Genomic DNA, 23,204 nt, shown 5'->3' on the forward strand with positions numbered 1-23,204 from the left:
ATATGAAATAAATAAATACTTCTTAAATATTTTTAAAAATGCACATGTACATTAGTCCAGAATAAGGTTCCATTTATGTGTACATCTATCCCACACCATAGTAAATGGCGCCATTGATTTTTCCTGTTTCTATTGTATATGAGGGAAAAGTCTCACAATAATTATTAGCACATTGAAAATTCTGTGAACTACTAGGTATAACTCGTTTGCAAGCATTGCCCTGCATGCTTGGTGATAAGATTCCTACCAGAACTAAAACATTGGCAGGAAGGGTTTTCTTTCTGTTTAATGGTTGGATTAAAATAATCCCTTTAAGGCTGGATCACCCTTTCAAATAATTATTACAAAGGAAACATTTTCTTCTCTTTTAAAAATAAGATTCATTTCTGTATCTCATTGATTCTGAATACACAGATGTAAAAATGACCTAATAATCTTGTTAAAAATAGGAATGAAACCATAGGCAAAGAAGTAATAACATCAATAAATTACTGAATTAAAAACATATGTTTTATTATTTCCAAACTATAAGAAACAGTCTAGAGTCTGTATGAAAACAGATTTAATAACATTAATACAGAATTAGATGTTTCCTGCAATATTCAAAACACCCATTTTAAACTTTTATATAGTTGACACTTCTCACATTATCTATCCAATCATTTGCAAGTATTTAGAAACGTTATGAAAAATTCGTCAAGAAGAACAACAACCATAATCACATCAGCATCCAGTGAATATGACATGCTGCATTCTATGCCTAACACATAAAGGTCTACATTGGTTGCCTTTATCTCATACCCGAGACTTGCAAAGTTCTTAAATATAGACTTCTATAGGTCTCTCTGCATTACATCACAAATAAGTACCAATCCATTCCAAGCAGGATTTTTGCTTTTTCTCCTGCTCTCTTCCTTGCTCTTTTAGAAAGGGGGAAAACTGCTTTATATCGACAACCATCTGTGAGCCTGTCTTTCAGGCCATCAAACTCTCCCATCCATTACAGAGCCTTCCTCACCTCCCCTGCATGACAGCACAATAAAGATGACATACTAATTCAATGACTTGTAATTTCGGCTAAACAAAGGCAAGTCCTGCAGCTCCTTCCTTTGTGTTAACAGTGCCATATCGGTGAAGCCAGCTATGCAAACATACACTGGGAGGGTTTTATGACAGCAGTTGAATGGGGAGACTAGCTTGGTGGTGCTTTTTATGGTTTTTGGCTCCATAATTTTTGGCTCTGTGCTGCTGGCCATGGCTATTGTGTCTGGATTCTGTGTCAGCAGCAGCTAATTGTTCCAATAATGTTTATCATAGGGATCCACCAGGGAGCTGTATATGTGGAGATAAGCTACAGGGCAATGATACACACTATCTTACTGATCTCTACACACAGTGCTTTTGCTTCATGCCAAAAAGCCTTTTAGTTTTCCAGTCTTAAAAAAAAAAAATAACAGCTTAATCATGGTGCCAACAATAGTGTCTAAGGGGATGTAATCAGGTTCCTCTGATAATCTTAGCAACACATGAAAGTCATGCGCAAAAGCAGTAATTGAAGCAGTTGGTTCATTCTACCACCTGCTGTTGAAGTCACAGGTTAATCTAAATGAGGTCCTCTTCCGATGAAGCAGTATGCAAAGCATTTTTTTATATCATAAATGTGCATTACTGAAGCTTTAGAAAATAATTTAGTAACAGTTCATTAAATGAACTGTATGAAGTATCCTAGGCCAGTCCAGCTTCCCCCATTGCTGTTGGACGGTGAATCCAAGTGCCAAGTCTGTCCTCATGTCTATACCCCAAAGCACACTTCAGTTTGCATATGGCTGCAGACAATGGGAGTTCCTGAGACAGATGCCCAAATGTAACTAAACGTCAGGCGATCGGGGAGTCAGCTGCAGGAAAGTGAAACATTTTTCTTTGTCTGCTTTTGATGCTATTTCCCCCTAGATTACTAAATAGAATGTTGACAATGTAAAATAGCCTGAGAATTGAAAATTAAGCAGCTTGCCATAGTCTGCATTAGCCCATGTGCAGGGGATGAATTTTCTAATTAAACTTTTAACACCTGATTGCCATTAAAATTTTTTCTTAAATATTTTAACCAGTCTTCATCTCCCTGACCCCAAACCTTTAAAAATATGTAGTATTCTGTTCTTCTAATAGTCAATTTCTTTAGAGAAAAAAAAATTTTAAAATTATGAAAAGTGTTTAAATCAGATTCTAATGGGCAATTTTAAGTATAAGAGAAATTCCATTTCCATTAATTAAAATGCCTCATTTAAAGTAATTTCACTAAAAACAGTGACTGTTTTACTGAGCATTGATTCAGCACTGGCTAAAAAAATAGGCAACATTATCTTCCTTAGGACTCAGATTCTCAGAATTGTCAGGGCATCTGGAAAAATGTAAGAAAGTAACACCAGAGAGAGCATAGACTCATCCAGCAAAGCCAAAACAGAAAACCACCCAGTCTGAGTTCAAAGCACACGCTATCCCCACCAATGAAGACGGTGACGTATGATGCTGTGGCCAGCATGGTAGCTCCACACCTCCCAAGACCAAGGGAAGAAGGCCTACCTGGCCTGTGTAGGAAAGCCAGGCTCAGGTGGAAATAACAACAGCGAATTTGAATTACTCATCCAATAACAACTCATGGTACAAATAAACTGACGTTCTTGTAAATTCAACTCATTGAAAAATACTGTTACAGGACCATATTATTTAATTCTTTTGTGTGTGTTGTGTGTGTGTATACATAAAAACCTGTGTTGGATTTATAGTTGTATAAAAACCTAATCTATTACTGGGCCACAGCTTTTGGTAGCAACCCTCTTTTTAATTTATTTTTTTATTTATTAGAATTTATTCACTTTGTATCTCAGCTGTGGCCCCCTCCCTCACTCCCTCCCAATCCCACCTTCGATCACTCTTCTCCTCCCATGCTCCTCCCCCTGTCCACTGATAAGGGGAGGTCTTCTTTTCCTTCCATCAGTCTCAGAAAAGAAGTCTGGGCCCAGATCTTTTGGTCTGTTGCTCTCCTTGTGGAGCTCCTGTCCCCTCCAGGTCCTTCTTTCTCTCCCTTCTTTCATATGATTCCCTGCACTCTGCCCAAAGTTTGGCTATGAGTCTCAGCATCTGCTTTGATACCCTGCTGGGTGGAGTCTTTCAGAGGCCCTCTGTGGTAGGCTCCTGTCATGTTCCCTGTTTTCTCCCTCTTCTGATGTCAGTCCTGTTTGCCTTTCTGAGTGAGGATTGAGCATCCTACCCAGGGTCCTCCTTCTTGCTTAGCTTCTTTAGGTGTACAGATTTTAGTATGTTTATCCTATATTGCATGTCTAATATCCACTTATAAATGATTATATACCATGTGTGTCTTTTTGCTTCTGGGATACCTCACTCAGGATGATCTCTTCTAGTCCCATAATTTACCTGCAAATTTCATGATTTCCTTGTTTTTAATAGCTGAGTAGTATTCCATTCTGTAAATGTATCACAATTTTTGTATTCATTCCTCCATTGAGGGACATCTGGGTTGTTTCCAGGTTCCGTCTATTATGAATAAAGCTGCTATGAACATGGTTAAGAAAATGTCCTTGTTGTATACTTGAACATATTTTGAATATGCCTAGGAGTGGTATAGCTGGATCTTGGGGAAGCGCTATTCCTAATTTTCTGAGAAAGCGCCAGATTGATTTCCAAAGTCGTTGCACAAGTTTACATTCCCACTTTCAATGGAGGAGCATTCCCTTTCTCCACATCCTCTCCAGCATGTGTTGTCACTTGAGTTTTTGTTCTCACCCATTCTCTTGGTTGTAAGGCAGCCCTCTTAAAAGGACATAGAAGGCAGCTTTTGCTTTTTGCCTCCTTGCTGCTCCAATTGACAAGTTCATATATCCAGTTGCTGAAGCACCCCTTCACTGATAGTAGAACCCACTTCTTCAGGATTCCAACATAAATCCAAGAAAAGTATCTCTGTAGGAATGCCCTGTGACCTCAGCACTGGATTGGGACTCTGAGACATCCAGCTGCATTGACCAAACAACTACCGGATTCTTGGCATTTTCATCAGGAGACAGTTGTTGCAGGGCTTTTGAATCACTGTGGATAAGCCACTCTACTATATTTATATAGATGGACATAGATATATAATATATACTGATATATATTATATACATTAGTTCTGTTTCTTTACAGATTCCCAATGAGGACAGTACCTAATCAATTTTTTAAAATACTAATAGATAAATGAATTACAAATAATAAAAATAAACTAGGCCAGTGAGCATGCTTAGGAATACTTACCTATTTCAGACACTTAATAGTACAATTGTTGTTTGCCATGCATTTCATAGCAGTCTTTTAAATTTGGAATTATCCTCATCTTACAAGGGAGGGATTAGAGGCAATAAGCCATCATGTGCTTCTTTATGATGGAATAATTTGTAAGGAAGAAAAGTCTGGATTTAAGTCCAAGATAATCTAACTCCTTAAAGAGAAATTTCCTATACCATATAATAATGAGTTTTGAAAATTAAAGTTCTCTGAACTGTCAATAGTTCTTTACATTGCTTTCAGGGATAGAAATTCTGTGTTTATAGCAGTTCTCAGAAGAATTACTATCAAGCTCACAATAATATCATATTGTTGGAATATGGTAAACTTTCTTTTTAAAATTTTAATTATTTTTATATTAATTAGTTTATTCACCTGTATCCCAGCTGTAGCTCCCTCCCTCATTCCCTCGTAATCCCACCCTCCCTCCCTCCCTCATCAACTCCCATGCCCCTCTCCAAGTCCACTGATAGGGGTGACTGTCTCTGACATGAACTCAGTGTCTAGTTCTTTGATCACCTCCCCCTGAGAGGGGAGCAGACTTACCAGCCCACAGAGAAAGACAATGCAGCCAGTCCTGATGAGACCTGATAGGCTAGGGTCAGTTGGTAAACTTCTGTAACAGCAAGGAATATTGAGAAAACAACACCCTAATACTGTTAAGATCTTTGAAACAAAATGTACTTATATTAGTCTTGACAATTTGTTGTGAAATCTGGAAAAGCTCAGGACATTGGAAGAAAGAGAAAACAGGAAACAGGACAGGAGCCTACCACAGAGGGCCTCTGAAAGACTACTCAGAAGTGTATCAAAGCAGATGCTGAGACTCATAACAAAACTTTGGGCAAAGTGGAGGGAATCTTATGAAAGAAGAGAGAGATAATAAGACCTGGAGGGAACAGGAGCTCCACAAGAAGACCAAAAGAACCAAAAAAAAAAAAAAAAAATCTCGGCACAGGGTTCTTTTCTGAGACTGGTACTCCAACCAAGGACCATACATGGAGATAACCTAGAACCCCTGCACAGATGTAGCCCATGGCTGCTCAGTCTCTAAGTGGATTCCCTAGTAAGGGTAACAGGGACTGTCTCTGACATGAATTCAGTGGCTGGCTCTTTGATCACCTCCCCATGAGGGGGGAGCAGCCTTATCAGGTCACTGAGGAAAACAATGCAGCTAGTCCTGATGAAACCTGATAGGCTAGGGTCAGATGGAAGGGAAGGAAGAGAACTCTCCGATCAGTGGACAGAGACAGGCATGGGCAGAGATAAGGGAGAGAGAGTGGGATTGGGAGGGCATGAGAGAGGGGGCTACAGCTGGGATGCAAAGTGAATAAACTGTAATTAATATTAAAAAATGAAAATAAGGGATGGAAGACACCAGGAGAACATGTCCCACTGAATCTCCTAAGCAGGATACATATGGGCCCACAGAGACTGAAGTGGTAGGCGCTAGACCTGCCCTGGTCTGCACAAGGTCCTGTCTGGTTGTCATATATTGGAGACATTCTCCACTCTAAAGAGGAAAAGGAGAAGGAGTGGATGGAGGGGAGTGGAGACTAGGGTTGGGGAGTGGAAGGAGAAGAACTGTAGTTGGGAAGTATTATATGAGAGAAAAATCTATTTTCAACTAAAAATAAAAGCATGAGAACCCGAATGCTGACACTAACACCCAGAAGCTGATGGGCAAAGCCGCCACGATGAGGAACTGCGGTACACTGAACACTCCAAACAGGTCCTTCACCCACTTGGTTAGAGTCACCCCAAGCTACTTTATGTGATTAGTGGCTATTGTGAACGGTGTTGCTTCCCTGATTTGTTTCTCAGCCCTTTTGTCTTTGGTATACAGGAGGGCTTCTTTCTTTCTTTCTTTCTTTATTTTTTGAGTTGATTTTGTATCCAGCCACTTTGCTGAAGGTGTTTATCAGCTGAAGGAGTTCTCTGGTGGAATTTTGGGGGTCGCTCATGTATACTATCATATCATCTGCAAATAGTGGCACTTTGACCTCTTCCTTTCTGATTTGTATCCCCTTGATCTCCTTTAGTTGTCTTATTGCTCTGGCTAGGACTTCAAGTACTATGTTGAAAAGATATGGAGAGAGTGGGCAGCCTTGTCTTGTCCCTGATTTCAGTGGGATTGATTTAAGTTTCTCCATTGAGTTTGATGTTGGCTATAGGCTTGATGAATATTGCCTTTACTATGCTTAGGTATGTGCCTTGAATCCCTGATCTCTCCAAGATTTTAAACATGAATGGATGTTGGATTTTGTCAAATGCTTTTTCAGGATCTAAGGAAATGATCATGTTTTTTTTTCCTTCAGTTTGTTTCTATGTTGGATTACATTGATGGATTTTCATATGTTGAACCACCCTTGCATGCCTGGGATGAAGCCTACTTGGTCATGGTGGATGATATCTTTGATGTGTTCTTGGATTCGGTTTGCAAGTATTTTATTGAGTATTTTTGCATCAATGTTTATAAGAGAGATAGGTCTGAAGTTCTCTTTTTTTGTTGGGTCTTTGTTTGGTTTAGGTATCAAGGTGATTGTGGTTTCATAGAATGAGTTTGGTAATGTTCCTTCTGTTTGTACTTTGTGGAATAGTTTGAAAAGAATTTGAGTTAGCACTTCTTTGAAGTTTTGGTAAAATTCTGTACCTAATCCACCCCAGATGTCCATCAACTGAGGAATGGATACAGAAATTGTGGTATTTTTACACAATGGAATACTACTCAACAATTAAAAACAAGGAAATCATGAAATTTGCAGGTAAATAGTGGGATCTAGAAAAGATCATTCTGAGTGAGATATTCCAGAAGGAGAAAGACACACACGGAATATACTCACTTATATAGAGCTAGAACATATGATAAACATACTGAAATCTATACACCTAAAGAAGATAAACAAGAAAGAGGACCCAGGGTAAGATGATCAATCCTCACTTAGAAAGACAAATGGGATGGACATTGGATATTGGAGAAAACAAGTAACAGGGCGGGTGCCTACCACAGAGAGCCTCTAAAAGACTCTACCTAACAGTGTATCAAAGCAGATACTGAGACTCATAACCAAACCTTCAGCAGAGTGCAGGGAAACATATGAAAGAAGGGGGAGTTAATATGACCTGGAGAGACAGGAGCTCCACAATGACTAAATATATATGAGCACGGGGGTCTTTCATGAGACTATTTCTCCAACCAAGGACCATGTATGGATATAACCTAGAACCCCTGTTTGGATGTAGCCCATGGTAACTCAGTATCCAAGTTGTTACCTACTAAGGGGAACAGGGACTGTTCCTGACATGAACTCAGTGGCTGCCTCTTTGACCACTCCCCCCAGGTCAAGTGAGGAGCAGCCCTGCTAGGCCACAGAGGAGGACATTGCAGCGAGTCCTGAAGATAGAAACCGAATAAAACAGGGTCAGATGGAAGGGGAGGAGGTCCTCCCCTGTCAGTGGACTTGTAAAGGGGCAGGGAGGAGATAAGGGAGGCAAGCATGGGATTGGGAGGGAATGAGGGACGGGCTACAGCTGGGATACAAAGTTAATAAACTTTAACTAATATTAAGAAAATAAAAAATTTAAAAAAATAAAAATAAAAATATTAACAGATAAAATGTAAAAAAGGAAAAAGAAAGAAAACTGCAGACTCAAAAGGTGAAGGTGGGGAACATCTGGGAAAGGGATCAAATGCTGACCCCGGGCTTCAGACACACGGTCATCTACACACAATAACAATGACGATGGTGGTGGTGGTGGTGGTGATGATGATGATGATGATTTCTAATATTTTGGGGTAAACTTCAAAATATGGTCATAAATATCCTCTGGAATTATTACATCTTTTACTTGGCATGCAATTGAGAGCTTGCAAACTGCCAAGTTAACAGTACAGAAAAATTTAGCTGGACACAGTGGTGATGCTTATAATCCCAGCACTCTGAGAGCCAGAGGCAGGAGTATCTCTGTGAGTTCAAGGCAACTGTGATCTACAAAGCAAGTCCAGGAGAGCCAAGGCTACAAAGAGAAACACTGTCTCAGAAAAAACCTTTCAACAGTGTTTACGGGATATTGGGCAAGGCACAAGTGATTCAGTAACTTAAAAAACCAAACATACTCATCTCATATAGTATTACAGATTCTGCTATTCCTAACAGAAATTGAAATTAAAATGGAAATATATATATATATATAATTTTTATTTTTCTTAGTTACATTTTGTTAACTCTGTATGCCAGCTGTATCCTGCTCCCTCATTTCCTCCCCAATCCCACCCTCCCTCTCTCATCTCCTCTCTGCCACTTTCCAAGTACACTGATTGGGGAGGACCTCCTCCCCTTTCATCTGACCCTAGTTTATCAGGTCTCTTCAGGACTGGCTGCAAAGTCCTCCTCTGTGGCCTAGCAGGACTGCTCCTCCCTTGGGGGGTGGGGAGACCAAAGAGCCTGCCATTGAGTTCCTGTCAGAAATAGTCCCTGTTCCCCTCACTATGGGAAACCAATTGGTTATTGAGCTACCACGTGCCACATCCGAGCAGAGGTTCTAGGTTATATCCATACATGGTCCTTGGTGGAGTGTCAGTCTCAGAAAAGACCCCTGTGCCCAGATATATTTGGTCCTTGTGGAGCTCCTGTCCTTTCCACGTCATACTAACTCCCCTTCTTTCCTATGATTCCCTGTACTCTGCCAAAGGTTTGGTCATGAGTCTTAGTATCTGCTTTGATACACTGCTAGGTAGAGTCTTTCAGATGCTTTCTGCGGTAGACTCCTGTCATATGTTCAGTTCACATCCCATTTGTCTCTGAGTGAAATATCCCAGAAGATGAAAGACAAACATGGGATATACTCACTTATATAGACCTACAAGATATGATAAACATAATGAAATCTATACACCTAAAGAAGATAATCAAGAAAGCGGACCTGGGGTAAGATGATCAATCCTCATTTAGAAAGACAAATGGAAATATATATTCGACGGCAAGGGAAAATCTAAAATAATGCCAACATTACCGATTAAGGAAAGTAGTAAGCTTTTGTTGTTGATGTTGTTGTTTGGTTCTTTATTTATTTGCTTGTTTTTAATGCTAGCATTTAATGAACCTCCCTAGGTGGCTTCAAACCATGAGAACACAGACACCTCCAACACCATTAATCTTCTCTTCATCTCTGCTGCTGAAGAATTTGCCTTCATGATGACAGGCTGTGCAAGGAGATTTTTCCTTCCCCAGAACTTTGCAGTAGCCCAACTGCACAATACAAATGATGAAAGCAGCTCCAGTTTTGCTTGTTTGTTTGTTTGCTTCAGCTCATTGACCAAAGTTGGACAGAAGATCCATTTCCTCCATAAGTTGTGATGCTTCATTCTAACTTTCCCAAAGCAACCTGGATTGTATTTGTTGAAGTTGATCGTATGGTGATTCTTGCTTCTAGCATTTCAGAGGCCTCCTGCATGCTGGCAGTGCTAGCCATAGCTCACATGGCCACACAGTTTCTGGATCTTCCTCTGGATGGCATGGTGGCAACTGAAAGGCAAAGATGATATTTTTATACATAAAAGTGTGATAAGCACAAAGTCAAATCTATGTCACCAGTCTATGAATTAGTTCACATCTATAAGTTGCAGCAATTTGAATAAAAATAACTTGCTAGTCATGGAGACCTTTGCTTTCAACTGTCTGATTTACAGACTTCTTATTTAGTTACCAAAGCCAATGGAAGCAATATAATATATCTATTAATTATAATGTGTAGCAATGGTTTATGACCAAAAGTTAGACCTTAATCATTAAAACCACTACCTCTGAACTGGTTATCAAATGAAACAGTGTACGTTTGTTTGCAAAATCTTCAATTAGATGCTTGGCAGTCTCGATGAGTGTGTTGTTGAATGGATCATTGTGAAAATGCAACTTGGCCTGTACATGGTGATTCGTGGGCTTTTCCACAATTAAAACCGTATTGCTTTTAATGGAGCTTAGAACTAACAGAGTTTCTAAAGGTTTATTAAAACCTCTGTATTACTTATCTCTATAAATAACAGTGTTTACAACAGCTTTCTCTATGATGATCTCTCATTTTCGTGTCTAATATGACATCTGACATTTTCATTGAAAAGAAAAATGACCAAGAATTAATCTAAAGTAAACTATCTGTCCTGGAACAACTTTGCAAATGTGGAATAACATGGAACTCTTAAATCACCTTTTTAAACACAGAGTAAATAAGCCTTGACTCAAAATATCTCTCAACTATTATTATTGTAACTTCCACTGAAAGAAGTTTTTCTTTCTCCCAAGATCTATGAGTTATTTTTTCTAACTTTGTTAACATACAAAACAGTAGCTAATGCTATAGTTTTTACCAATTAAACTTTAAACATTATAGCTACATTCAAAGATAACAATACCTACAAAGACATCTGCAATAATCACATACAACAAAATAACCAGCACAGCTTTATGCCTGTAAGTAAAGCACAAATCAGCACATAATGTCTTGGACTACAAGAAGAAAACCTGTACATGCAACTCTTTCTATAGACTGTTTTATTTATATGCAGTTATAGCCTCCTTTCTGCTGCTGTAACTAAAGTCTCTTAACCTAAAGCAATGAAGAGAGGGAAAGTTTTATTTGGCTTAGAATTCCAGGTCTCAATCTATCATTAAGGAAAGTAAGGGAGGAAATTCAAGTCAGGAACCTGGAGCAGAAATCAAGAAAAAAAATGCTCTTTTTCACTTATTCTGTCATGGTTAGCTTTTGTGTACAGCGTAGGACCACCTGTAGAATAGAATACTATCCACAGGGGATTTTTCCTTCTCCATCAGTTAATAATCAAGACACTTCTATAGACATTCTCAATTTGATCTAGGTAACCCTTCAAACAAGGCTTTTATTTCTGATGATGCCACGCTGTACCAAGTTGGCAATGAACATAAGCTTATGTAGATTTAAGTTTGATGTAATAATTTGGCCATATTAGAGTCCAAATTTCAACTTTTAATCATATCTATAGGTACATAGCAGTGCTAATATACATAGTTATCTGTGTCTTTTCCACAGAACATATGTTGTCATGACTGTTCACGTGGTATTAAAGTTTATATTGCTAACTGAAGTGTGATTTTTACCAATAACTAACAAATATTCAATTTAACCAGTGAGAAAAATGGGATGGGAAGTTCAGTGTTTAAAGATTTCTCAAAGAACATTAAAAGGGACCCACAATTTATATTTACTTAAAGGCCACACTATTAAACTGGAAACCCCTTTCACCATTAGTAGCTTCTGGTCTCTCTGATAGTCCTGTCAGACATCATTGAGCCGCCCCCTTTCCTCCCGCCACAGACTGCGTTAGCCCCTTCTTAATTTCTTTCCCTGTCTTCAGATTTCTACTTCTCTCTCTCTGCATCTGCTTTCCTAACATTCCATCACACAGGATCTGGGACCTGAGCCTAAAAGGCTCTATCTACTTGGGCGAATTGATTGGAGAAGAATGAGAACTAGTCACAATTTCTTTCCCTCTTCCTTCTCTTTCCAGATAGTCACCACCCTCCTGAACCCTGGGTGTACAGCCACCATTTCTAGGACATTTAGTGGGGGTGGCCTATACCCACAGGACACAACATAATTATACCACAGCATTTTAGCTAACTGAGCTGACAGCTTCATCAGAATCTTAAAATTATATTAGAAATAATTGTATTCAATATTAAGCTAAATATTAAGATTATTCCAGAGTAATTGTCTATGCTCTTGCAACCTACATTTGGCTCTTTGAATTTTGCCTTTCAAATAAGAAATAATATTGAGTTTCTATACTCTATATTTATATGAAAATCTATATTCCAGTTATATAAATTCATATAGCAATTATAATTAACTGAGTGAAAATAATAAATATGTATAAAGGATAAATAAGAATACGAAGGGAAACATACCAGGAGAAACTACTTTAAAATCAAATTCTAGGGAATATTTTAAGGAAAAAATAGAGTGGATTAAAATTATAGTTGATAGTGAAAATTGATGCCCTGAAATAAAGTGAAGGAACTGAATATTTATAAAGTAATTACAAATAATTAATTTTCCTTAAAAGACATCATTAGGAAGTTCTTACAGCATTATAATAGTCTCATAAGTAGCATAGGTGAATGGATTATTGCATGCAAAGTTAATCCCCACTGAATAGCATGCATCTCTGATGCAAAAATTTGTGAACTAGCATGGTTTTACTGAAGTCCTCGCAGCCTCATTGTTTAATATGTCTCCGACTTCTAAAGTAAATATTTTCAAGTGAAATAACCAACCATTGTCTTGTTTTTGTTTGTTTTTAATAATGGTGGTAACATTTAGTCGTGTTTCCTATTCGTCATCAGATCTGTATCTGGAGTGGAAAAAACAAAGCCTAGCTTTTACTGCCTGTGCTTTGGAATAATGTTACATTAAACTTTAGAGGTTAATAATAGAAGACAATTTAGTAAACGTTAGAACCTGTTAAACAAATACAAAGTCTAAAAAATTTGCATCTACCCAATCAGCTCATGACACTGTGATGTGCTCTGATTACAGTTTTATTGAATAAACACACAGAAGCTAAACACTTAAAAATTCGTTTAAAAAAAAAAAAAGCTGTGGATTGGGGGCTCTTGAAGCGGTGCAGGTTAGGAGAACTGCTTTCCGCGGTGGTTTGAATAGGAAAGGGCCTCCTGCAAGGCCTCCTGTGCTTGAGCAGGTGGACCCTGGCTGGCAACAGGCTGCAGAGGGCTGGGCGTTTTAGAAGGCGGAGACTGGGGCAAGTATGTCATCAGGATGAGGTGTGAGGCTTTCCAGCCCCATCAGCCTCGCATCTCTCTGCTGCCCCGCTGTGAGGGCTCGGTGGAGGGCTAACCCCATCCCCTGAGCACCAGGCTTCCCCGCCTGGGACTCTCTCCCAAAGGGCCTGTGAGCCAGAAGGAGCTTTCTTTCTTGAACTGTGTGGGGTGGTTGTTTTGCTTTGTTCCTCTGCGATATTTTTTCGTCGCGGAAACAGAAAGAAAATTAGCGCTCTGACAAATTCTGTGTCCAGTTCCACCTCCCAACCAGCATGGTAGAAGGAAAGAATCAGTTCCTGCATATTGCCCCTGACCTCTACACATGCATGAGGCTTGCAGTTTCTGCGTATACACATTCAGATACACACATAGACACACACATACACGCAAACACACATATACACTCACATACACATATATACACACACACACTCACACTAAAAACCACACAAGAACACACTCACGTATATACACACAAAAACACACTCACATACACATACACACACACTCACAGGAAACACATACAAACACATGCACGCACTCACATACACACAGACACACGAACACACATACACACACACACACACATACACACACGAACACAAAGAAACAAACACAATGAATACAGAAAACTTAAAAAAAAATTAAAAAAAAAAAAAAAAAACAGTCGTCCATAAGATTCCCTGCACTCTGCCCAACAGTTGGCCGTAAGTCTCAGTATCTGCTTTGATAGTCTGTATGGCAGAGCCTTTCAGAGGCCCTCTGTGGCAGGTTCCTAAGTTGTTTCCTGTTTTCTTCTTCTTCTGATGTCCATCCTCTTTGCCTTTTGAGATGCGGATTGAGCATTTTAGCCAGAGTCCTCCCTCTTGATTAGTTTATTTAGATGTACAGAGTTTAGTAGGTTTATCCTATGTTATATGTCTATATGAGTGAGTATATAGCGAGTGTGTCTTTCTGCTTCTGGGATAGCTCACTCAGGATGATCCTTTCAAGGTCCCACCATTTACCATGGGAAATAGTAAGATCTGGAGAGGACAGGAACCACACAAGGAGAGCAACAGAACCAGAAACTTGAACACAGGGGTCTTCCCAGAGACTCATACTCCAACCAAGTACCATGATAGAGATAACCTAGAACCCCTGCACAGATGTAGCCCATGGCAGTGTAGTGTCCAAGTGGGTTACATAGTAATGGGAAGAGGGACTGCCTCTGACATAATCTGACTGGCCTGCTCTTTGATCACCTCCCCCTGGGGGGGAGCAGCCTTACCAGGCCACAGAAGATGTCAATGCAGGCACTCCTGATGAGATCTGATAGACTAAGATCAGAAGGAAGGAGAGGAGGACCTCCCCTATCAGTGGACTTGAGGAGGGGCATGCGTGAAGAAGGGAGAGGGAGGGTGGGATCGGGAGGGGAGTAGGGAGGGGTTTATGTGGGGATACAAAGTGAATAAAGTGTAATTAATAAAATAAAATTAAATTAAAAAAATAAAAAGTATAAAAAGAAAAAAAAAACAGTGGTGGCTTATTCACTTAGAGTAATCATATTGCATCAAGCAAGTGTCCTTACTGTTCCTGCATGTGTCAGCTGGAAAGAATTTATTTACTATAATAGTCATGGTTTTAGAACTCTTTGAGACTTGTGTACCATACAACTCTTTGTTTGGGTTCCATACTTTACTTACTGTTGTCTTACTTCTGTGTGTAGTTTCTGTTTTCACGGGGCCAGATGCTCCCGTGGAGGTGGAGAACAGGATGCAGCAGCAGTTCCCTCGTTCCCCAGTGTAGCTCTGGGGAATCAAATTCAGGTCCGAAAGCATCTCAGTGCTCCCCAATTTCTTATTCTTAAAAAAGATCAAAACGAGCAGAAATCATCTTATCAATTCATCGTTATTACTTTCAAATAAGTTAGACCAACGAAATTAACAGATCTGAGCCCAGGGCGTCCTGCAGAGACAGATGCACCAACCATGGGCTGTGCTTTGGAGGACCTAGACCCCTGCTCAGATGTGGCAATTGGCAGCTCAGTCTCCATGTGGGGTGAGGGGAGCAGGGGCTGCCCCTGTCATGAACTCAGTTGACTGCTCTTTGGTCACTCTCCCCTGGTGATGGAGCCTCGCCAGGCCACAGAGGAGGCAGAGAGGATCCAGGCAGTCCTGATGAGACTTAACAAACTATGGGCAGATAGCAATGGTGGAGAACCCCCTCCCTCTCTTTCCGTGGAGTAGGGAATAGGATGGGGAGAAGAGGGAGGGAAGGTGGGACTGGAAGGAGTTGAGGGAGGGGGCTTCAATCAGGTATGTAATGAATAAATTGCGAAGAAAAAAATGTTTCATTTCTCTCAGAGTTTTCTCTTATCATTTTCATCTATCTTTAAGGGCAGTTTTAACCTGGATGAATGATTTTCGCACAGTTCACGGTACTTCTGAGGCGCAAAGCATATGCAGAGTCCAGGTCTGTACATGGACTCCAGCTGTACACCTTATTTCAATTGTGTGTTTATTTACCCTGCATGTACACATTCAAATTCACAGAACACTTCAGCAGCTCATGATGATTAAAAGAATCACTATTGAATGTGAATTAAAATGTTGCTTCGCCTATAGCAAATATCAATAAATCTTACCTTCTATTAGTTTTCATCATCGTTTGAAACAATTAAATTGTTAAGAAAAATGCCAAATACTAAATGTGTAAATAAAATCTGAACATTTGATGAGATTCCTCAGCTGGTAAACAAACAAAACCATTATAACATTGTCTGATTTAGCTAAATTCCACCTAGGGACAATAGTTTTAGTTTAGAGGAATCATATTTATGCCATAAAATATTTTATTGCCTTAATTTTTGATTTTTTGCAGGAAGAATTCAATATAAATTCTCCTGCTACAGCACAATACCTAGGTAAAAATGTCTCCTGCTACAGCACAATACCTAGGTAAAAATGATTTATCTTGAAATGGTCCTTTGATACATTTTCTATTGAGTATTTTGAAATGAGAAAGAACAAAGAAGAAATACATGACACAACACTTACACAGTCATTTAAAATATAATTAATCTCTCATGTAATTTGCTTTTGACTTATTAACTCCCTAATAAATAAAATAATAAGTTTAAAACTTGTTAATCTCCTTCTGTTTTACCCTAGTGAGAAAGAAACACTCGTATGAAGTTCATCTGTATCTATTTCATGTTCTAAAAATTCTATTGTGAACTAGAAGCCCTATATGTCACCTTACTCATAATAGAATTTGTATTATTCTGGATATTTGCACATGCTAAAATATTATAATTATGCATACTATTTAATTTTATTATCATTTTAGTTTCATTTTACTGTTGAAATGGTAGTTAAATAATTTATAGAAATATACAAAGTATATCCATTTATTTCTTAACTTATATTTTGCGTTAAAATAGACACATTTAAAATACATGCAGTGCATTTTCTCTTGGATGTGTGGCTATTTTGGTGGGTGGTAAATCTCCAAAGGGCCACAATTGTAAAGAAAGTAACTCTCCCTCATTAGTTACTGATGATCACAAAATTGTTTGTGATCTAAAGTCGAGTGAGCTTAGAAGAGGGGTGGATCTGGGAGGAGATGGGGAGGAAAAATATGATCAAAACACAACAAATGAAATATCTAGTAATTAGCAAAAATATTTCAGTGTACACATATCTTTTTCAAAAGTATTCCTTGCTTAAGTGACGTGACTGAAACACACAAAGAATCCTACTGTGTATCTGTATGTAAATATTCTTATGCCACTTAAGTTGCTGGTGCCCTTCACATTCACACGTGATATTAACTGTCTATTACGTCTACAAACCAAATATTATGAAAATTGATACTTCAGCTGTTTTATTTTGGCTGTATGACTAGACCTATGCTCTTAGGCACAGCAGAATTCTGCTCACCCTATCTGCTATCCGCGGGTGCATTCCTGAGATCATGGAGGTGTTGTAATACAAGCTTTCTGTATCTTCTTTATGCTTGAAGAATGTCTTGTATACATTTTAGCTTATCCATCTATTCCGACTACCAATAACTTCTTTAATGAGAGCAATTAGCTGTTATAATGCTAACTGGTACACGGTCATTTCACTAGTGGAAGCTCTTTTCTGACATTCCCTGGAATAATGAGCAAGTCCATAGCATGAATGGCGATGAAGATAACTGACTGACTTTTAGATCTCACGTCTCGTGGTTAGTGTTCTACCCCATTCAGTCCCTGCTTGAGTATGAATATCTGACAGAAATACTGACTACACACCACTAAATTTTTATTATGATGAAAACACACATTTATATTGAACGACTATGTTGACATACTTTAATATCTATGATAAATTACATATTTCAAAATAAATTTTATACTTTAAATCATTGATATCATTTCAGACAGGAGATCTTATTGGTCTACATTTTAAAAAATAGACCATCTTTTAGAATAGGTTTATTTTTGTACCAAATTCACCATAAGGTACAGTTTCTTCATAAACCCCTAAGGTTTCGCCTTATTATCAAAACTGACAGAGTGAAATATTTATTTAGAATCAGTGAGACCACATTGATGCAGGATTGCCCTCAGTTCTCTCTTCTTAAGTTGAGGCTCATTTTTGGTGTCATGTAGTCTATGAATTTGGAAATTGGTCCTTAATGTTTCAACAGAAGAATATTTGACCTATTACGCTGGCTGATTAGTCCCTCTCTCCTTGTAAGTTTTTCAGGATTCCCAATTTGCAAGTCAAGGTTATTTGATTAGTGATGGAGAAGTCATTTTAATGACCTATGTGAATTGTTATTTTGAGAGGTTTACAATGTTTCTTTTAGATATAATAATATTTTCACTTTAAATTCTGTACGACCTAATATTAATTATATAAAAATATCTTTATCTAGCCAAGAAATGTTACTTTTTCCAGCATTTTAAAACTATTTTATGTGTATCCCACATACACACACATACATACACACACACACACACACCAACTTTTTTGCCTTTTACATCAAGGTCTTTACATATGTTTTGATCAGTATTATGAGATTATTTTAGCTGTAGTTTTTGCTTGTACTGATTTTCTTTTGTTTCTTTCCACATTTTCATCCAGTGTGTTGTCTTGATAGTTGGTAACAGTTTTCCTATCTTCTGTTTTAGGTTTTCTTCTGCAGCTACACCAGTTACAGACTGCATGATCTCAATAGCTTCCTGCCTCCTTCATTTCCCATCAAAACCCTTAGACTCTCCAAGTATTCATGAGAGTTTTTGACCAGTCTTGAGGTCATCTTTTATGGCCTTCAACCATGTAAAGCATGGGGTAGTTAGTTTCATATCAGTAATACTCCGGCCATGGGGGCTTGCCTCTGCTGTGCAGGTGTGTCCTGTACAAACAGGATTGATGATCTTCACCTGCTGCTGTAGCACTCTCCTCAACTGTGAAAACATTTTTTCCAGACACTTTCAAATTTCTTCTAGAAGGCAAAATTATCCCAAGAGACCATGACCAATTTAGGGACTAAACAGGACCTAAATAGCCACTACTTTTTTTAATTTTTAATACAAGGTAGAATTTGTAAGCCGATATGTACCTAACCTTCAATTAGGCTTATATTTTATTAGCAATTAAAAAACCAAAAATTCAAGCATTTGTCTAATTCTTCAGAATCTCATTTTACAAGATTGTCTGGCCACCAGACATATATTATTGAAATTTTGATTAAATAAAGGACCAAGTCAGACAAAATGAGGTTTGTGCCTTTCTTCCTTTCCTGAGCAAGCCTGTCTACAGTGACACAGACAGCGCCTGGTGCAGAGCCAGATTCCCACAGTGAAACAATTGACTTGGCTTCACAGGGACAACATATAAACAGCAGTTTGTCAACAGGCTTCACATTAGTGGCAGAACATTTTCTGGCAAAACAGAAGCATCCTTCCGGGCACCATGACAAACACAGCCACTGGCTTTCATTTGAGACTATGCTACATAAAGCATCAAATTAATTAAAAAATTATAAATGTGATACATGTTTTCAGATTTTTTTAAAGGAAGAAAAGCAGGAGCATAGAATTCCTGCTAAATAAAATTTTGCCTCTCACTGTTTCTTGATTAGTATAAATGTGTAAATTCCTAGTAATTGTAAATGTTCTGATATGACGTATTTTTTAAGTTAAACTAACATGGTTAAAGATATTTGATTAATACACTTTGAAATATGGACTTTGACAAAATGATGAACAAAGCACTATAACCTTTTCTGCTTTTAAATTAATACGTAGAAATAAAATGAGAAATAGCTTAGAAATAAATTAAATAAGTTTAAAAATAAAATGTAGGCAATGCTGAAAGTGTTTAACAAGGAAGAAAGCTCAGAATTACTGAAAAAGTGGTATCACTGACTCTCCGAAACGTCTAGAGAAAAAGGAAATTTTTTATCTTAATTAACTTTACATTCATTGCTAATGCCATTTAAGAGGGGAAGCATGAGAGCTGTTTGCTGGGTGGGCGCTTTATGTATAGGGACCTGTGGTTGCCCGGTACACCTGACCCTCCCTGGGAGGACTCTGTGCATACTCGGTGCCTCGGCTAAAGGCAACATCCTTTAGAGAGCTCTGGAAAGCATAAAACCTATTAAAAATCGTCAGTATTGCAACTTCATCTACAGGTCTATGGCCAGCAGTTCTCAACCTGTGGATCAGGACCTCTATAAGTCACAAGCCAGATATATTTTTACATTTTGATTCATAACAGCAGCAAAAATTACAGTTATGAAGTAGCAATGAAATGATTTTACAGTTGTGTGTTACCGTAACCTTAGGAACTGTATTAAAGGGTCGCAGTATTAAGAAGGTTGTAGGATCTGGAAAAAATCATCCTGAATGAGGTATCCCAGAAGCAGAAAGACACACAGGATATATACTTACTTATAAGTGGATACTAGACCTAAAAGATAGGATAAACATACTAAAATCTGTATATCTAAAGAAGATAAACAAGAAAGAGGACCCAGGGTAAGAAGATCAATCTTCACTTAGAAAGACAAATGGGATGGACATTGGAAGTAGGAGAAAACAAGAAACAGGACAGGAGCCTACCACAGAGAGCCTCTGAAAGACTCTAGCTAGCAGTGTATCAAAGCAGATGCTGATTTGGGCAGAATGCAGGGAATCATATGAAAGAAGGGGGAGATAGTAAGACCTGGAGAGGACAGAAGCTCCAAAAGAACCATATATATCTGGGCACAGGGGTCTTTTCTGAGAATGATACTCCAACCAAGGACCATGCATGGATATAACCTAGAACCTCTGCTCAGATGTAGCCTATGGTAGCTCAGTAACCAATTGGTTTCCCATAGTAAGGGGAACAGGGACTGTTCCTGACATGAACTCAGTGGCTGACTCTTTGATCTCTTCTCCCCCCCCCCATCCTGCAGGAGGAGCAGCCCTGCTAGGCCACAGAGGAGGACATTGCAGCCAGTCCTGAAGATACCTGATAAACTAGATGAAAGGGGAGGAGGACCTCCCCTATCAATGGACTTGGAAAGGGGCAGGGAGGAGATGAGGAAGGGAGGATGGGATTGGGAGGGAATGAAGGAGGGGGCTACAGCTGGCATACAAAGTTAATAAACTGTAATAAATATATATATGAAGGTTGAGAACCACTGCTTCAGGCAGAAATGTCCATGGAACAGAAACTACTAGACTCAAAACAAACCTTAAGGAAAATTATTCAAAATAGTATTTTATGACTTTTCTGGACTTTAAAGTGTTGTTTGGCCACACCAATATTTACAATATTTTTTCTGACGCAAGTGAATTAAGCCATACCAATAGAGTCATACCAATACCAAAAGAGTCTGTTATGGTTTAAATTTAAAATACCTCAGTGGCTGGCTCTTTCATCACCTTCCCCTGAGGGGGGAGCAGCCTTACCAGGCCACAGAGGAGGACAATGCAGTCACTCCTGATGAGACCTGATAGGCTAGGGTCAGATGGAAGGGGAGGAGGACCGCCCCTATCAGTAGACTATCAGAGGAGCATGGGAGGGGAAGAGGGAGGGAGGATGGGATTTGGAGGGAATGAGGGAGGCGTGACAGCTGAGATACAAAGTGAATAAACTGTAATAATAAAAAATAAAGAAAGAAAAAAGAAAAAAATCATGAACCTAGTTAACACAGAAGATATAAGTAATAAAATAAATAAAACAGCATTCTCTCAAATTATTTTAAAATAGTGATACATCAAGAACAAATTAATATCTCTGACCCTGATGATTCAGTCTTTTTCATTTTAATAGGAATGTTATGTTAAATAACTGAGTTCTTAACAGCAACAGGTTCTTGTGATGTTTAGAGTATTTTAAAAACCAACAGAGTGACATGTGCTTCCAGATGGTAAAATGAGGCTGCCAGGTCTTATCCCAGACTGAGAAATAATTTTACTTTTTCCTTATTTACTCTAAAATCTAACCATTATTTACATGAAAGGATTTCTTCCTGGAATCAGCAATGCACTACAGAAACTGATGGTCCTCTTCTCTCTTTACATGTTTAGAATTTGTGAAGAAAATTATAAAATCAATTATGAAATCACTTCTAAAATTTTGAAAATACAATAATCACAAAATATTTGGTGGGGTCCTTTGACGGTTTGAATAGGGTTAAATATACATTTCTGACCAATGAAATTAGTGTATTTTTTTATTTAAACTTCATATTGACAAAAAATTAAATACCTCCCAGTCTCAATTTTGAAAGTTGACCTCCATCTGGAAGTGCTGTCTTGTGCAGCTTAAGGCCCATCTTAAGGAGTTGAGTCCTTGCTGGAGACTAGGAAAAGCAAGACTGCCAGGGCAGCTCTGTCCTTCGTTGGGCCTGTTCTCTGCCTCCCTGTCTGTTGTGAAATAGACAGCCTTTGCCACGCTCCTCCTGCTATGGGCTATGTCACTATGCCTTTCCTACCATACCGCATCAACACACTATGGGACTATGAGGAAGGCATTTCCTCTCTTCGGTTTATATTAGGTATTGTGGGTACAGCAATGCTAAAGGACCCAATAAAGCATCACTGTACCAAGATCATATAGTCTAATATCTATAAGTGAGTATTAACTCTTCCAGCAACTTTCACTGCCCAGCCTGGGCCAACACTTTTAAGTACAAGCTGTATAAGCAGGATTAATCTCTCTAGGAATCCATGGTAGTTAGAAACCAATACTTAAATTACATGAAAATACCTAGAGTGTTAATCTAACTAAACATATGAGCCTGTGGCTTAAATAGTGAGAGGTAGAATGATATCCAAGGCCAATTAGTTGAGAAAGGACAGGAATTAAAAAGGACAAAGAAATAAGGATATTCATGATGGTAAATTAGAATAATTTTAGTGCTAAAACATCCATATTAACTAGAGATCTGCAGATTTGATATATCCTCCATCAAAATTTAACATTTTACATATAAAATTCTCAAATTCATATGAAGCAAGAACATGCCCTGAATATTTAAGACAAAGCAAAAACATAGGCAAAGCCGGAGGTATCCTAACACCCAAGAAAACAAAATGTAACTCAAAGCCATAATGATCAGAGAAGTATGGCGTCAGTCTAAAACCATGATCAGAGAGAGAAGCATGACTTCAGTCTGGAAACATTACAGACTAGGGAAAAGAAACAAGATCAGAAGTCAGTTCATATGTTTGGAGTCAATTGCTTTAAAAAATGCTATGAACTCGCATAGAATATAAAATATTCTTTTTGGAAAATATTTAAAGACAAGTAGATATTCACATGTAAACACATGCAATGAGATTCCAAAGTCATATTATGTATGAAACTGAGGGCAAAGTGTTTACACCTAGGTAAACACCTGACCTGAAAATTTAACATTACTATAATAGAAGACAAGTGACCTGGTTTAGGAAACAATTTTCATAGGAACCAAAGAACATAGGTAATAAAAGCAAACATAGAGCAATAGGACTGAAAAGTGAAGGTTTGTACAACAAAGGAAACAAAAATACAAGGGTAACTTATGGAATGGCAGAAAATAACA

General features: G+C 38.4%; 1 long non-coding RNA gene across 2 annotated transcripts in view; it reads right to left on the reverse strand.

Moving 5' to 3' along the window:
- Positions 1–7,836: 7,836 nt before the first annotated feature.
- Positions 7,837–23,204, reverse strand: part of LOC132654773 (uncharacterized) — a 662,496-nt gene continuing 647,128 nt past the window's right edge. Inside the window, exons 5-6 of one of the 2 annotated variants that reach the window (XR_009592486.1) lie at positions 14,834–14,992; positions 7,837–9,860 (exon numbers count right to left, since the gene is read on the reverse strand). This is a non-coding gene — a long non-coding RNA (uncharacterized LOC132654773). The remainder of the gene's footprint in view (positions 9,861–14,833; positions 14,993–23,204) is intronic. The other variant, XR_009592487.1, reaches the window with a different exon arrangement.

Source organism: Meriones unguiculatus, chromosome 6, assembly GCF_030254825.1.
Source record: "Meriones unguiculatus strain TT.TT164.6M chromosome 6, Bangor_MerUng_6.1, whole genome shotgun sequence".
Taxonomy (NCBI): Eukaryota; Metazoa; Chordata; class Mammalia; order Rodentia; family Muridae; genus Meriones; species Meriones unguiculatus.